Raw genomic sequence first — 18,722 nt, 5'->3', positions numbered from 1 at the left:
GTATAAAAGAGTGATGAGATCACTACGAGTTACCATGGGTAACCCCCAACAAAATCATCTAAATGAGCCTAACTAATGTGGCACTGCACTTTTATTTGATAAATCAAAAATGCATTTTATTATTGCCTATATTGCATGGCTAACTGAACCATTATATATCGATAATGTTTAAAGGCCAATTCAATTAACTTATGAGCAGAAGTAAAATGTTATTGCCATAGTATTGAGAGAGAGAGAGAGAGAGAGAGAGAGAGAGAGAGAGAGAGAGAGAAAGAATGGGGCCCCTGACTAGAAAAAGCAAACATCTGTTGGTATTTTCCATTAAGTGACATCAGAATAACAAAACATGCTAGGGGAAAGGAAGCATATCTTTATTTGATTGACTTGTACTTCTCATGCTGTACTACTGCTTCCTCTTAGCGCTGGAAGACGAATTAGATGGTTAGGAAATATCCAGGGATAGAAAAACCTGCACAGGTAATTGGGCTGTCGATGACATCTTTTTGATAAAGGGTCTGGAATTTAAAAAATGGGCATCATTTTTGTATTTAATCTGCTATTTGATATTCATGAACATGAACCATCCTGGCTGTTGCATTTTATCTTAAACTCGAGCAAAGTCTGTCTTTTAAATCAGTATTTCGATGTGCCAGAATCTTTGAAAATGAAATATACAATATATGTGCATGTGTTTGTTGTTGTTGCACTTAAGGACTAAAAATCTCCTAAGCAATATTAGTAACTATTAGGCCTATTGTCTATAGAAACAGTTTAATCTACAGTACAGTCTTTTTAATTATGCTCAACATAGTTTTACCATACCTACAGGTTATATATTTTACAGTTTTCAGTAGTTCTTGCTAATGCTTTTACTGTAGATACTGAAATATAAATCATATGGGGGAAAAAAAACATTGTTTTCAGAATTTACAGATTAATTACTGACTAAATTACAATAATATTTATTGGCCAAAAATATTCAAACTTTTGCCTAGTACACGTTTGTTTTTGCACTACAGTACATTACAATAGTATTTTTTATAAAATTATTGTTCTAATATGGTGATTGTTCTTTCTGACCTGGCAGAATTCAGCACAAAAACAACAATTCAGGAAAAACATTCCTGGACAGCTCTTTAGGAATGTGGACTTAACACCTCCTGCATTTTGCTCATGGTCATTTTAAGATGTGGACTAATGGTGAAAAAGGGCTAAAATATGATGACATAAATCTGTATCAGTGAAAGTTATCATCCATTCAAATGTAACTTTCAAATAACACAAATCAGTCTTTACATTTCAGAAAGCAAGCAAAATAAATTTGAAATGTGTTACTGTGCATGCTGCAAATTAACAATTGCACTTATTGCACAAATACTGCTTATTGAACAGAACAAATATGAATTAAATACACAAACTGTTCAACCGGAAGTACATATTTGCAACAGTGTATTTCTGATTTAGGAGACATTTTTAATATTTGTACTGTCATAAAAAATGTTACCTTAAGTTGTTCAATTGTAGTACAGCAAGTTATTATTGTCAGAGTCTCTTGTATTTAATCCTGTAAAACATACTGCAGCACTGGCTAATGTGCTGGAGTCAGAAACAGCACATACAGCTATGGGAGAAGGAAGGGGATTTCATAGGAAAAATGATGTTTAATCTCCTCCTAGTGTTTCAAGACAAACATTGTTTTTTATTTTTTATTTTTTGTTAATATATTTTTTGCCAAGCTATTGAGACAAACCTTAAAACATTTAATAGCTTGGGTAGGACCTTTAATTATTTAGTTAGTTTGTTATTCATTCATTTATTTATTATTTTCACAAACATATGGTGTGAAATCTATTAATCTGGTGTACGTACAGGGAGTCTGAATAGCAATATTATCTGTCTTTAAAAAAAAGAGAAATAAAGATGCATTTTTGCAAACGTAAAACAAAAAATCCGATATAGTAAGCGTCAATCATTTACCATAAACCTGCATATTTTGTGTTTCTGATACACAGCTAAAATTAGACATCAAAAAGAAATGGTATGCATTAATATACATTTTATATAAGCAATTATGAAACACTTCAGTGATAATTTATGAGGAATCTCTAGACAAAAATGTGGAGCTCAAAAGATGCTGTGAATCTGCATATTAATGAAGTCTTATGAATCAGCCTGATTGGTGTTACGATTAAAACACAGGCAATGGGGTAGTACTCATTTTGTTGCCTTGTACCATATGGGTGATTAGGAAAAAAAAAACAAAAAGCAGATTTGATTTGAACAGAAACGCATTGATCCACACTGTCTGCAAATTAACAGACTTCCTCATTGAAGACCTTTGACTCTTTTCTTAAAAGGTTCTCAATGATATCTATTAAGAATTCCAAATAAGCTTTCCTGTGAGCTGAACAATCAGTAGTTAATTTACTAAATCTCAGAATAACGTCAAATATTATATTCATATTAGTTTTTTATTTTAATTTTGAATTCGCTCAGGAGATTGGGGGGGGGTTGTTTTTAATTAAATACTTATTAAACCTGGGAACATACAAGAATACATTTACATTTTGTTTGCTTGTTTGTTTACAGTGACACAGCTCATTTATATAGAGGTCTGTATATATATATATATATATATGTCACATATTTATATACAAAAAAAAGGTCCAGACAGGAGTTTCTTTTCAAGAAAAAAAAAAAAAAAAAAGATCAAGGATAGCACAGATTATCTGTGTCTGCCTATTTGTCCTTCGTGGAGGAAATCTTTAAGCCACTCTGAAAAGCTGCCCTGTCTGTGTTTTTCTTAAGGTCCCGGCTGCAGATGTTCAGAAAGGGCGTCTTCCGGTCATGGCCAGCTCAAAAGGTCATTTGAAATCCATGTAATGGGGGGCCTGCTTTTCCTGTCTGACTCTAATGAAACTTTCATGCTGCTTTAATTCTGTGTGCTTGTGTTCTGCATGCCTGGCTGGCTGCAGCAATGCTGTCCACTCACTCTTGAATGAACCGGACCTTTTATTGACCAGATGAATAACTTTTCCAGTTTTCTGTGCTATACTTTAGCCTTGGTAGCTTGTGTGTGTCTGTATATATGTATGCGTTTATTTGTATCTGTCTGTTTCTTTTTTGTTTTGTTTTGTTTCTTTCCTTACCAGACAATTCACTACTTTAAATATAAAAAAATGCAATAACAAAAATAGAGAACGGCAATCATTGCAAACCTTTTCACGAATGAAGAGGTACTTGATGGAAATATTCCCATCTCTAGATACTGAGCTTATATTTAGAGAATTGAAAGGTTTTTCTTTGTGTACTGTCTACAATACGGGGGGGAGAAAATAAAAAAAATTATTTACAGAACAGTTTGCCATGTGCTAATGCCTGCTAAAGTATTGATTGTACTGTTGTCTCCAACACGCTCAGGCTCACATGATTAGTATACAGATAAGTATTGTTTATTTGCCAAAATGTGGAAAGTTAATTAGATTACAGCTTGAATGTGAAATTGTGTCTCACCCCATTGCACTGCAAAGGGACAAGATCCATTGGTGTTCTGCGGTGTAATCTAATTAACCATTAACTGTTATTGTCCAGTACTACAGCCAGTAGCTGGCATTACTGACAGATAACTGACAACAGGCTCAATTAAGCGCACTCTAGCAAAGCAGAGGCAAAGCTGTAGAAGACATTACAACTATAAAGATCATACAATTGACCATTTAGTCCATTTGAGGTTCTGACACTCAAAGTTAGGACTAAAGTGCATACAAATTTCTGTTGTTATTCTTTTCTTTTCTTTTTAAATAACTTTGTAAATGCATAATAATTACCACAGAATGTTTGTTCAAATGTCCTACGTATGTGTTCATGGGTCAGTCTTCTTTACTGCCAACAGGTTCATTAAATTTTTGAGTTGAACTCTGTTGAGTTATTGCTGAGTTGCAGCAGTTATAATAGGGCTAATAGTAGTATTATTGATAGTAGCAGCAGAAGCAATCATGGTAATAGCAGTAATGCCAACAGTACTAATAGTAACAAGTGTATAAACATTTCAGCCACAAGTAAATTTGGGTTTTGCATGTAAAACCCAATTGTTTGACTACTCCTGCATTAACCTGACTTTTAGATTTTTTTGCTAAGCGTGCATAGCATTAAACCTAGGTCATCCAAATCTACATCAGTTCTTACATATCAGATGAAGTTCATTACTGGTGGCTTAGGGATATGACCTGATTTCAATTGTTACACACTTTAAAGACATCACTTTGTTAAATTGCCCTACATGGGAGCTATCTGTAATGGGGACAGCTAATGATGGTATTACATTAATTTATTGAATACGTATAATAAGAGTTTAATAATATCAGATAACAAATCATATTGAGTTGTTGTTTTTAGGTTAAAGATAACAACAGTAAAATTCAGTATTTGACCAATGAAATGTTTTTAGAAAGGAGATGTTTGCAAACTCGTAGTTGCTATCATCAATTGCCCTCAGATATGAATATCATAATGGCAGAAGCAGCTGCTGCTTCTCAGAGCAGACGAGAAACAGATAACCTGAGGGTCAAATTTACTGGCCTCAAATTAAATTTCTCAACATGACAGAAAAAGAACTTATATGGAATTATTGTTTCAGTTTTGATTTACGTGGGGTGTTAAATTAGCCAGCAGCCATGTGTTGCCAACATGTGTTAAAATAACTGCTGCTTCATGAGTTTTGCTATAGGTAAATTTTAGATATATTCCATAGAGTTGGCACTATTTTATCCCCAGTGTCCTGATATTTTGCAATGGAAATGCACTTTGTGCTCCACATTTATTTTCCTTTAAGAAACATATGCTTTCAAATGTGTGTATAAACTGATGAGATAGGAGTTATTACCTCAAACCTTAATATTTTGTTCTTTAATATTGATCTCTTCTACATAATACCAGTGGATTTATAAAAACATTAATTGTAATAATGTATTGAATAGTATTAAATTCAATTTGACATACATTTTAAATTGTATAATTAAATCTTTGTGGGAAATGCTACAAATCTGTGATTGATTCTCTTGTGCTGCAATCTGGGTTTCATTACAAAATCTTAATGCATATGGCCTCAAATACATTTTAAACCATCTGAACTATTATTCATTGTTCCTGAATCCAAGTCTGTTGAGTGCTGTAAAACACAGCATAGCAGTATTTATCAGAGAGAAAGCCACTTATGCCAAGCATAATTTTAATATGCGAGAAGGTATAGGTTGTCACACAACAATCTAAAGGCAATATTTTAAAATCAATTTCCTTTGCCCTAAATTATATGTTGTACTACATGATTCCTAATAACTTGTATTAATATTGGAGGGATGGGCTCAATGATGGACAGCTATTTCACATGTTTTGGACATCACTATTAGCAATGTTTTAAAATGACAGAGTCTACATACAGTACAGTAGTGGAATAACTGTGTGGCTGAACTGGGACAGGACACATAGATTGGGCTCACACCTATGCCCTCTACTATATTATAGCTCTAAAGAGCATGTGTGAACTGGAGCTGTAAGCACATCTATTCAACCCAACCAGAGTGTTTAATTATACTGCCCTTGCCACTTGGACTGCAGTGCGAATACAGTAAAGACTACTCCATTGTCATAGGAATCCTGGGTAAAGTTGCCCTGTCTTGGTATCTTAAGGGATGCATTCTTAAGATGAGGGGAGGTTTCTTTAGGGCATCGCAAGCCTTAAAACAATTTTCCTATCGCTGATCTTGCCATTGCATCTCTTTTAATTGGATCTACTGAACACAATGTTTGGTACAGAAGTAGCTTCCTAATTGTACAGCGTTTTAGTTAGTAGTTACTTTTGGCACTCTGGGATTCTTTATCTTGCCTGTGGAGAGGCTGGTAACCTAAGAACCCTGTTGTTGCTAAGCTATAGGCCAGTATCACCCACAGACACCCAGGTGAGTGCATTAACTCTGTATTTGAGTCTGATTGAGGAGGATTTGCATATTAAGAAATGAATGGTGAAGACTTAGCTTCAGAACAGAAGTGCATTTCAATGGAATTCACGAATACAAGCCCTGAGGCTGTTAATTTGTGACAGCTCATGGAGTGACAGCAGCACCACTAGAGCAAACAGCTGTTGGGTGAACCCAGTAGCTCAGAGTGCACCAACCTTTACCCACTAATCAATGGAAGCATCCATTGAGTCAATATAATAGGATGGTTGGTAAAAAATAATTCTGCATTTAGATTGAAATATGTAATTATTATTGTTAGTAGTAGTAGTACTGTTAGAGGTTAATGAAAACACAAAAAGAAAAGTAAATTACCAATATGAATTAAACCTTTTAAAGTTCTTATATTGACTCCAGTTCACTTTGTATGAATTAGTTTTGAGAAAATATATTATTTAATTACACAAAGTCAAGACAATGATGCTCTAGGTGGGGACAGTTCTAGATAGATATCTATCTCCCTCTTTTCAACCTGATTTTTATAGCATACACTGAAATAAAAGAAAAATATTGTTCATATTGTGTTTGGGGGCATGATACTTTAACACCGAAAGACTGTAGAAGACTGATGGGTTGTGACACAGCAGTACCAATTGTTTTTGAAAAGCTACCCTTTACATTGAAACATCTTTTTAGCCGATGGCCCACTGCACATTACAAACTCATATTTACCAATATTATTATAAACTTTTTGAGAATGTCACTTTTTATTTTTTTAATGATTGTCCACTCAGACATAAATATATTCATCCTAGATACAATAGATTTGTTTAATTGATTTCACATCCTTAAATGTCGTAAATTAACAGAGATTGACTGTCATTTGAGTTAGGGAGTCATTACCACCACAAAAATGGCCTGTAATCTGAGATAATTCTCTAGGCCTTGGGGTATTAGTGCTTTAATATTATTACTATTTGGCCAAGAGTTTAATATGTTTACGCATGAGGCACATTTGCAGGGATTAAAACATCACACAAGACTGGGTGAGTCTTCCAGTAGTGTTAACTTTGCAAAAAAAAAGGTATAATCTCCTTTTTCTCTCTTTCGCTTTCAGTTTAGTTCTGCCTTTGTCAGGGTAGAAAAGAAAACAATAAGAAGTACTACAAACCAATACTGATTTACAATAAATCCCTTCTTCCTGGTCATTGTGTAACAATAAAAGGTCTAAGGGGCCAAACTCAGGTCTCAAGTGTCACCACTCCATGCCCTGCTGTCATAGGCCAGTTCAAATCCAAAGTGTACAATTACCCAACACAGGTTGGTTTGAAAATGACATTAATTCTGTACAGCACAACATTTAAAAATGACCACTGGGTATAAATGGGCTCCTTTTAGGAGACGTGGAAAGACTTTCAAAGATTTTGAGGTTAATTAAAATGGTAGAGGAATCGTTCTGCTTTAAGAAGAAATAGGATACCTAGCTTTGAAAATGGATTTACATCATCCGCTGCAGCTTGATTCTTCAGGGATCAGCTGGTTTTTGTGTCTGTTTAATGTTTTATGTCCAAACATTTTAGCACTGTTACTAGCTGAACCTTTGCCTTGGATACACATGGCTCTGTGTTGAAACAGATTTAATCTAGCAGAAGGTGGGAGGGGGGCTGGAAGAGAGAAAGTCCATGCTTTTACTTTAATAGTCATTATAAATGCCATTATCAGGCTCAAGTACCAACTTTTCACAGGCACCGTTGTGTTTGCACAGGCGCAATGTACAAAACTGTGGTGTTTGCACGTAGAAACTCAGTTACATTGCTTCTAGGGAATATTTGTACAAGTCTAAGTCATTTAGATTTGTGATGTCTGTTAAAATATATTTGTCCCCTGGTAGCCATAGGCAAGCCATATCCTTCACATGAAAATTAATAATGAATGCACAATGTATGTGAATGAGGAATATTAAGGCTGAGTGGGATGCTGTAGTTGCCTGAAGATCACTGGAACGAGGCCCAAGTTCCAATAAAGCTGCAACAGGGCAAAACACCTTCCTTTTTCAGTGTTGTTAAGGGTAAAAGACAAACATTGTTCTGACAGTACTGATTAGCTGTAAGGTTCCCATTCACCGGATAATGCTGCAAAAAGAAACGCTTTAAATCCAAAGATATTTGTGAGAGTGAAGTGGGAATGTCCTACTGTGTCAACAGCTACTGCTCTTCTGAGAATGGAGCTGGGGATGCTATGAGGTTCTGACTGCTCTGTACTTCCACAGCTGTGCTTTTAAATCGGGTCAACATCTAATGGGCTAATCTGTGTCCCTAGGTGACAAAATAGCTGTACGCAGTCTGGCATCTTTTTTATCTTTTTTTTTTTACCCTCACTTTACAGCCATTGTATTAATAAGGTCATTTGTGAAACTTGGGAATTGAAATTCATGACGAAATTGTAGAATTGGTTCTTTATATTAATATGCTAAAATTGCAGTGTTGTTCATAAGGCTTCCTATAGTGCGTTTGTCCAGGATACTGGGGCAGTGTCATTGATGTGAAAAAGGAGAAGATCTCTCAGGCATTTTTATTTTTTAGATTTCAGATTTGCATGTTGGAGGATGAGGGTACAGGAAAAATCCACTTTGGTGAAAATCTGTCAAAAATCATTATTTTGTGATGTTTAAGTGAGAATTAAAGGATATTGTGAATGTGCTACCTTAAGACCATAACAGTGTTAACTCTTAAGTTAACTTAATTGTATTAACCCTAGCTGTTGTAATTGATTAAGACGTTAATTTTGTAAAGCTTTTGCAAGGCATTAACTTACTTTTCAAAATGTAATTTAATTAGTACAGAAACCCTTTTAATAGCTATTTCCTTTAAACCTGTCTGTTTTTGTTATATTATAATACATTGTTAATGACCTGTTTCTGTGCACAAATAACTGCAATAATGAATTGAGCATTTTATGATTCTCCGAACAGTTGAATTAATTCCATGTTTTATTGTCTCCTAACATATGCACTTGAGGTAGTAATAACTGCATGCCATTTTAGTAATGTACATAAACAGGGGCAGATATAAATACTGCATTCCTAAACCATTGTTACCAGTTCTAACTTGTACATCTCTTCACCATATTGTTCTTGCAATTATTGATTTTAGCACTACAGGCAATAAATCTCTTCTAAATAAAAAGGCAGAGGTCCTCACATGTGTGTCTATTAAGATCACTAAAATAGATTCAAAGAATGTTGATGTCAAGCAAACTTTACAAGGCCTGCTTTATCATCTCCTGACTATTGTAACGTTTACAAGAACTGATTGTATGGGAATCACAGAGAAAATGGACCTTGTAAGAATGCTGGCCTATTCAGAAAAAAAAGATCTCAGCCCTACTTTCACAAACAAAATCTTATGGGGAGGAAGCTCTGGCCAATATTTTACAGGTCCATGTCCTGCATATGCAACAGAAGAGATCCCAACATACAACAGCAGCTTGAGGGATTCCTTCTAACCACAATTATAAAGACATGGTGGTGTGATAGCTACACACAACAACTTCAGAATGGCAGATAGACACTAGGAGCTGATACAGTGAGACAATGGGGAATTTAGAATTGTAACCATTTACAATTCATTTAATAATTCTCCAAAAATTCCAAATACTAGTGTTCTGTTGAAACGCCCAAAAGCTTTTACCCAGCATGCAGTGCAGTACTGCTGGCTCACAATACATCTAGAGCCACTAGTATAGTATCCACTTGTCATCTACGACACAAATGTGTAACTGAGCAGCTTGCTTGCAAACAGAACAATAAAGATGGCGATTCGCGTATTGACGATGGCTACACTTCGGTCTCATCAGCTTCACATACAAAGTGTAAAAATCAGCGGCACATTAAAAACTCTGCGAAGACGGAAACATAAAACACGTCTTACCTACAAACGTACTGCTCTGTTAAAGGCTCTGCCCTTGCTTCTGCGGTGTTATTTGTGCTGTTGATGCTCTCCTCACAATTCGTTGTGTTTTTGTATTTTTGGTAGAACTGTCAGGGGGAGAATTACGATACCCGCTACCGTTTATTTTCCATTTTTGCATGCAACCGTATGTGAGCGCCATGCTTAGCTCTTGCTCTGACACGGCAGCATCCGCGGCGCTGATTGGCTGTTGTGTTACTGTACGGGCCACGCATTGTCTTCCGTCAATACATCACGATACACTATTATTCTGCCCGCCGTTTCAATCAATCAATCAATCACGCCAGTCTCAGGGTTAGCAATGTATTTATCAAAATCGTATATTGCGATCCTCATTGCTGCATCAGCCTCAACCCCACCCTAGTCGCACCTGTGCTGCAGCCCATGCAAACTAGACGGCTTATCAGCTTACAACATTGACAGACATAATAGGATCAATAATGTTGCATCAATATATGAATATATCTGTATTTAAGTTCAAAATGTAAGAATTAAAGGTCCTGACAAAATAAATACATAAATTGCATCCATCCTGTGTTGAATAGTACTGTCCTTTGGTATAGAATTTTTATATACTACCTATGCTAATTCATTAAAAGTATTACTAATTTCAGGAACTGAATGCTGGAATTAAAATGAGAAATATACCAAAAATAGGTGTGCAATTAAATATGACCAAATGATAATACGTATTTTTTAACATTGTCCACCCACATATTTTATATTTGATGTACTTGAGCTGGTGGGGAAAACATGTTTTATTGTTGCTTTATAATAATGTGTTTTGATCAACTAAACAATAGTGAAAATGAGATCTTTAACCTTTTGGATAGCTCATAGTCTGTTTCAAAAACATAACAGTGTCAGATACATGTGTTAAGAACAGTTAAAGAAATAGAAATGCTTGCAGGTAAAGTGACAGTTTGTTTTGTGAACAGTGTCACATCACCTACATCAGCTGTGTTTTAACACAAATGTCTATATACCTTTGTGCTGTTTCTTGTCACTCTACATCTTGCCCCCATTCAGTCACTGTCAAGTGAGGGCATCGCTATACCTAAGTCTTTGTTTATCAAAAATGGCCCATTACTTCCTGTCACAGAAGTGGACGTAGCACCAGGGAGATAATATCCTTTAACAAATAATGTATATTTTGTTGGACAACCTTTCATTACACTGTGTAAAGAACCTAGGATTGTGACAGGCAGATATTAGGATTGGACAATTGTCAATATATGTCCGAACCATGTCAAATATTTGGTGAGATGAAAATAAGGTTAAGGGGTTGGCTGCAGTATCCCCCACAGAAAGTGAGAGAAAAAATATCCAGTGAGCTGGTCAATCATTTTCTTCAAATGTGAATGAAAGCAATGGATTGAAAGATGTGTGGTGCTGAAATAATGGTATTAAGGAGTCTCCCCAAAGCTTGATGATATATGAAGAAGACCAGGAAGATGCAATAGCATTTCAAGAGAAGCCTTGGAGTGATATTTCAGTCGCAGAGCCATTTTCCCATGTCAGCTTTCATAAGTTGTCAAAATCTGCAGAGGGAGAAGGAAAAGGAAGCAGGACAAATGTGCCAAAAAGATCATGAAACAGAGGTCTTAATTCAGAGCAGCACTGATGGTGTTGTTGGCCAGCGTTACAGTTGACAGGGTGTAAATTTTCATGAAGATGGTGTCAAAGGAATATGAAACACCAGCAACACCTATTGTTTTGTTTGTTGGGATCCCTGACTCTTCTAGATAGAAAGAGATCACAAACCTTTAGTCTGCATAGTTTAGGTTCCTGTCAAAGGCAATGCCTGTGACTTTACAAAATGCAGCTGAATCATATGCTGCGGATGTACGGGCACAGCGTTTGTTAAGTCCTTGCACCCAGATATGTCCTTCCATATGAGTTTGAAGACAAGCGTTCATGACAAAGAGAGGTGCCTGCAAGCCTCTTCAAGCATCTGTCCTTGCATGGAGAAAACAGCTTCAGCTTGCAGCAAAGAAGTAGACAACTTTAAAAGCATATGTTGCATTGGACTAATGCTATAACCTCAGCAATCTGATTGATCATTCTTACTGGGAATAACCTCATTAGATGTTATGCTTTAAATTGCATGTTTCCCTTCTGTCGCTAAAAGATGACCTCCTAATATCACTGTAAATGCTGTTCTTTAAACTAAAATGTGCAAAGATATGCTATGATGTATATCCAGTACATACACTTCCTAATTCTCCAATTCACTTTATCCAGAGAAGATATGTTTTTCTTTGCACTGTTTTAGAACAACTTCATTCTACCCAAGTGTAACACCCCTATCTCTACTATGGCATTCTCCACTAACTTCACTGATCTCATGATCTATATTAGCTCAATGGTGGGAAAGATATAGGCCTACACGTATTGCTAACCAATGGCTAACCAGCACAATCTACAAATCTATCTGTTTTATATTTAACATATAATCTCATGACAACACCTAATAATAATAAAAAAAAAAACAGAAACAGTTGGCTATTTTAAACCTTTTCAACAACAATATGAATACACATAAATAGTGAATTTTCCGATTATCAACCTATTGCTAAATGAGGCCTAATTCATGCATTATATAGATCTTGTACATAAATAGGTAGATAGATACAAATATGGATATATAGATCATTGTAAATGCACACTTTAGCAACAGGAAGTAAAAGTGCTATTTGAACATTTTCTCTACTTTGTCCTGATGTTGCTAAACCCTTCAGGTGTTACATTAGACTGGCATGGTATTCCACTTTGAGTACATAACCGACAGGAATAAATAAAAGACAAATACAAGTTCAAAAGACATTGATATTGATACCTGTAATAAAAAATGAGAGCATATATTTAACTCTCCCATTGTACATATATAGTAGCCATTCTGCATGATAGGTCAGTGTTCTGCAGACCTAGGAACAGCTTTTCTTCAAGGGTTATCAATTTTTAAGGAGGAAAAGTTATGTTTCTGTTGAACAGGAACACATGCAGTCCACTGACATTACTGGAGGCATTTCCTTGTAGAGATTTGCACATGCCATGTCCTGGCCACTGTCACATTTCTGAAAATCAGGAGAGCGGGTGGTAAGCTGTTCTGAGCTGTTCCTAGTAAGTATCAGCGATTGCAAATTATCGTGGCTGCCAAGAGAGGCAGCTTCAACCACAAATATTTATTTCATTTTATATATTTATTTACTTTATTTATTGATTTATTGATTTATTTTAATGGAAAGTAGAAAAAGACAGAAGCTTGATGGGTCTGGCAGCCATCCAAAGGCAACGTAAATCACAGAAGCAACTCTGCCTTCATCTCAACTCGTGTCAAACAAAACTAAATGCCTCACACTGATACTGGTCACAGGTCAAAATAAAGAAACCTACCGTTGTATGTTAATGATTAAATCTTCAAAGCGCAATTCTGCTTTTTGTGTCACCGGAAAGGTGAAAAATGTTTGTAATTAATTACTATAAATTTATACAGATTGAAAGGGATTTGTCTGTTTTTATTAGTGATCAACTGTTTGCATTAATATATTTTTATTGTTTGGCTCCCAACTTTCCTGGTGTAAAATGGATGCAAATGAATGGCGTTTGCAGGATGGTTAAGAAATAATAATATTGAGAGCTGTAAACATGCCAAAACTAAACTGCAGGCATTTTGACATTTGAACATGGCAATTTAATAAGTGTATCTGTGTATAAACTTAAAGACTAGTCAGCAGCTTAATTAGAGAAAACACATTATGAAGCTGGCAAATATGTACATTCGCAAAGTTTGATCAGTTTGTAGCTTATAATCACATAAACAAATCATATTTTGCACAATTAAAATATGTAGTATTCTACCACACAATTGTAATATCTTGTGTTTATTCTGCACTTTAACTTGAAGAAGCATCACATTGCAATTACCGTGCTGATAAAATTAAACACAATGTATTACCTATTAACATGTAGGCTCTATTCCTTTCCTTTCATTTGGCCCAATAATGTCATTTCACAACATGAGCAGGCATTTGTCATCAGCTCTCCTAGTCTTTAGAAAACCCTCTATTTACACTATTGCAGAAGACATGGTGGAGAACCAGTAATTAAAAAGGAATATGAAATCTGTGTCATGAGGCAAGACAGAAGTAATATAATACAGACTGTAGTAATAATAAGTAATATTACTAATATTATTTAAAATCAGTTAAAATCATAAAAAGCAATGTTATTTCATATTTGTTTACCCTTTGTTTCTTTCCTTAATTTTTCTCAAATGAATGCTAGGCTGCATAACAAAATTAACAGTATAATCAATCACAATGTTTTAACATTCGACTCACTCCAAGCCCATCTTTCAGCCTACTTTTCAAACCCATAACTCTATCTATAGGCCAAGAGTAGCTAATAATAGGTATTGACTAGTTCAGTGTAGGATGAATATAGTTCACTATTGGATCTCTAATGCGCCTGAGGTCACATAGGCAGGAACATTGAGAACATGTCTCACAGGGCTAAACAAAAAAAACATTTTAAACTTTCATGACTTAGGAGAAATGTCTGCTGTTAGCCTTTGAGGGATTAACTCTTTGTTCTCAAAGCACTTGGCAATCAATAACAGCAGAAAGCCTAGACATCTCTATTCTTAAATACAGCGCATGTGTTTTGATAAAGGCAATTACTATTATTCCTCTTGTTGTTTAGTCAAGGTAATATTCTCACATACCACAATCTTTTATAGGTTGATATGGTTCCAACGAGAGCTGTTAATCTTTTGTTGTTGTTGAAACAGCAGATCTTGGCATGAAATGCTTTTATTTTTATCTGCCAATAAAATATGCAATTTCCCCTTATAAATTCAAAGTAAAAAATTGTAAAACACTGATCGTTTTATAAATTATTCTTTCTATATACATTCAATAACTATATATATATATATATATATATATATAATAGCTTATACCTTTTTAAAATGTTTCACTTAATTTTAAAGAAAATATAATTAAGTCAAATGATTTGTGGGGGACAATATGCAGCTGAAAAAGGTATATTGTATTTTCTTGCTATTACTGTATTACGTTTCTTGAAATGTGTATATTTTGTGACAACTGTAAATTGCCCTAGGTGAGCATGTCTGCTAAGAAGTATATCGTGATAATAAAAATAACAATGACAATAATAATAATTACAATTTTAGACAGTCTTTATTGTTAACACACAACTCTGAGGGTTAATAATGTTTTTGATTATTTTCTTCGGGCGATTTCTATCCCGACACAGAGCAGTTCACGTTACCATAACAATTAAGAACTGCCTTCCTCTAACTATGTTCACACGTTGAGTTTCTCCCACTTTAATTAAGCATGTCTTGTGACATGCGTGTATTTCAGAAGACCACCGGATCCTCAGATGGGAAAGTGGTCGAGTGTCTTGATTATGCCGGGAGACAGTCACACTCTCCGTCCGGCAGCTCGGTGGGAAAGGCACTAATGAGTGTTTCACAGGCCCTACCTCACAGACTCCAGTAAGTCCACCTAAACCTGAGCAGCTGGCAGAGTCGTTCACATTGTGACACACCTACTTCTTTTGGTTAGCCACCAGAGATTTATACTAGTTGTCTCATAACAAAACCCTACCGTCGGAATAAAGCTGTGCTAATGAGCGTGTGCTCTCAGGAACCTACTGATACCCGCTCACAAGGGAGGATGGGCCAGCTCTTTTATTACAGGTGAGAAAGAGAGGTCAAGTGGGGTTAATTCGGCAGTTTTACACCAAAGCATGTGGAGAACAAAAACAGACTGGCTCGCTATTATTGTTATTATTGTTCTGATTATTACTACTTCTGTTATAAGTCATACAAACCGTAGTATTGGTTTAAGGTGTAGTGGTGTATGGACTGAGATTATAGGTTTGTTATAGGTCTACACTACAATAAAATCAAGCCGTTTTAAATATCAGATGGATTCTCTCTCTTCTTTCTGTTTCGAAAGAATATTTAGCAGTTTTTAAATAACAAAGAATTAAAAAGATAACTCCGCCCCTCCCCTACACACACACAATTACACACAGGCCCACCCCAATGCCTGTGTTTGGTAATGCATACTGAACCAGATGCTCACAAATCCTATACACCACAGAGGTCTACAACTCAGGCATCGGATATAGAAAAGACTGTATGTAAGTGATGTAAACTATGGCAATATCATATCAGGTAGCAAAGATTATATTTTTAACATGAAGAACCATTATCCACGGATTTACATGCATGTTTGTAGTCCATTCGTGATGAATGACATGCATTTGTTATAATTGCATTCACAAAGAAATGCTATTGATTATTTACTGCCTCCACCTTTTTGTATGAAGAATAACACAATTACATTTCTTTCTGTTTTTTAAATACAGGTTGGCCAATAATACACGACTGGCTTCAGGTGCACTAAATGCTGAAAGAGGCATTCCAGCTGCAGCAGATGTGAAAAAAACAAACAAAACTCTGGACATTCAAGAACAGGTTTAGGGGACTGGCACAGCTGTGGCCTGGCAGCGGTGCAGTAATGGCTGTACGTGTATAACTAAATCTACAGCTCCTAGGAGATGAATCAGAGAGTAAACTACACAGGTCACACACAAGGTTTAACATTGTATTAAATATTATTACTCCCCATTCTTAATGCATATAAGTTATATTTTTATATCAAGTATCACATAATAGTGAAGCTAAACATTTTTTCTTTCACACTCACAGGAGATCAAGTGGATTTGTTCATGTAAATAAAACAAGGGTCTAAAGTATGGTCTCTATTGTAGGGTAAATTAATCAGATGGCATTCGTTTCCAGTGGGCAGTAGTCCATATTCAAATTAGGTTGGGTACAGTAGTTGAAAGAAGAGTGACAACCACCAGAAAGGAAAACCAATCAAAGACCGGTTTAACTGGGTCAAGCAAAAAATCCCAATGTGCTTAATAGGACTAACAAGACCCGCTTTTCCATGGTTTAAATAAGGTGCATGCTTCTCTGAATAATATTTGTAACTTCTAGTGATATCCTTGTAGGGATGCTGAAAAAAGGGGGTTATTGGTACATCGTTTTTTATTTTTTGTTTCTTGTTTTTCTGTAAAACGTTATCTAAAATATGTTAATGTGTGCAATATATAATGTATATTAGCCTATGGGTTTTTCTTGTGTTGCATTTTTTATTGCCATTATACTTCCTCATGCACACTGGATAAACAAATACAATAATACTTCTTAGGGAGATATGGAGAATAGGAGATTCACACAGAAACAATAATGGTCCTTTTTAAAGCATGCGTATAGTTAAAAAAAGTATCCTTTACTTGGTCAGTCTGAATTCTTCACTTTTGTATTAAAAATGCAATTTGGGAGAAATATGTTTCTAACATGATACAGGAATCTAATACTGTAACGTGTTTATAACAATAAGTGTCTTGTGGATTTCGCCCTCAAAGATGAATCTCTTCCACGGTATATTCACAGAGTTATAATGAGGATATTGTTTTACTGGTGGTGTGGATTTTAGCTCATTTACATAGGTATGCTCATTAGCATTCCTGCAAATGATACTTTCTCCTATAATGCAAAATTTAGCACATCTATCCTTGGATGGTATGCAAGTATGTTACCCAATAAGCATAATCCAGACAATGAACTGTGCTAATCACATCTAATATGCAAATAAGATTATCTGAACTTTAGTAAACATCACACAGTATTTCAAAACAAGGGGACTCTCAGTGAAACACACCATTTTTTTTTCCAAGAGATTTTTTTTTTTTAAACAAAACTAGCAATTAAAAATATATTACATATTTAAAACACATTAAGTGTAATTTGCAGGCAGTTGGTATTCATGGTCACCGAAGACCACAAGTAAATAATTACAAAGTTAAAATGAGAATTTAACATAATTCTGAAGAGAGAAAAAAAAAAAAGTACTTTTGTCTTGTTTCTTCTTACTATGCTAATGAAGATTAGTGAAAAAAGCTGCATGTTTAAGGAAAAGAGACAGTCTTATTAGATACAATAGTTAAAGGCACTGCAAACATTTACCAGTCACAGAATATAATTTTGTTGAATCATAAAATAAAATATCTAAAACCTAGAATTATTATTTTAAGAATTTGAATTGACATCATGATTATTATTGTAAAAGCAATCACACATTGAGAATAAATCTGTTGCAAAACTGAAATATCCTCATGTACATGTAAATGATGACCCAAAACCAAAGTGCTTACTGAGAACCTTATTTTATACAGTTAATATACATTTGTCAAACAAAACGCAGGAACAGTTGAAATTCGAATAATGTAAGAGAGTGTCACATTCACTTAGGTCACCACACACACACACAAAAAACATGCTCATATACACACAGGCAATAAATAAAGACAACATAAATTGTGTAGAATGGTTACTGTACTTACTACTAACACATAAGTCAGTTAAGCTAAACAATATTTTGAACTTGCGGATTCTGAATTCTGTCTTAAGGTCAAATGGGCACATGTTCAAGCAAATGATACTAAAGGGAGTGAATATGTGAGATTCTGGGAATGAATTAAAGGAATAAAATGAACAAATACATAATGTCTGAATGCCATAACACTCCCACCAATACAGGAACATGTTTTAGTTTACACTAGTTATGTGTACAACAGCTGACCAGAGTACTATCAACTAAGATCAACTTAAATATATTATAAAATTACTATAGTCTTCTTGCCGTCTTACAGATTTGTCTATTACTGAAAAAGGGAAAAAAATATCTAGAAAGGA

The 18,722-nt window shown here is 35.1% G+C and overlaps 1 long non-coding RNA gene across 1 annotated transcript; it reads left to right on the top strand.

Moving 5' to 3' along the window:
• Positions 1-379: 379 nt before the first annotated feature.
• LOC136718887 (uncharacterized) lies at positions 380-17,094 on the top strand. Its single transcript, XR_010805328.1, has 4 exons — positions 380-477; positions 2,809-2,863; positions 15,310-15,443; positions 16,325-17,094. It is a non-coding gene; the product is annotated as an uncharacterized LOC136718887 (long non-coding RNA).
• The last annotated feature ends 1,628 nt before the right edge of the window (positions 17,095-18,722 follow it).

This window comes from Amia ocellicauda, chromosome 23 (assembly GCF_036373705.1).
Source record: "Amia ocellicauda isolate fAmiCal2 chromosome 23, fAmiCal2.hap1, whole genome shotgun sequence".
NCBI lineage: Eukaryota > Metazoa > Chordata > Actinopteri > Amiiformes > Amiidae > Amia > Amia ocellicauda.
The sequence above is the reverse complement of the archived record's forward strand: the minus strand, read 5'-3'. Positions and strand labels throughout refer to the sequence as shown.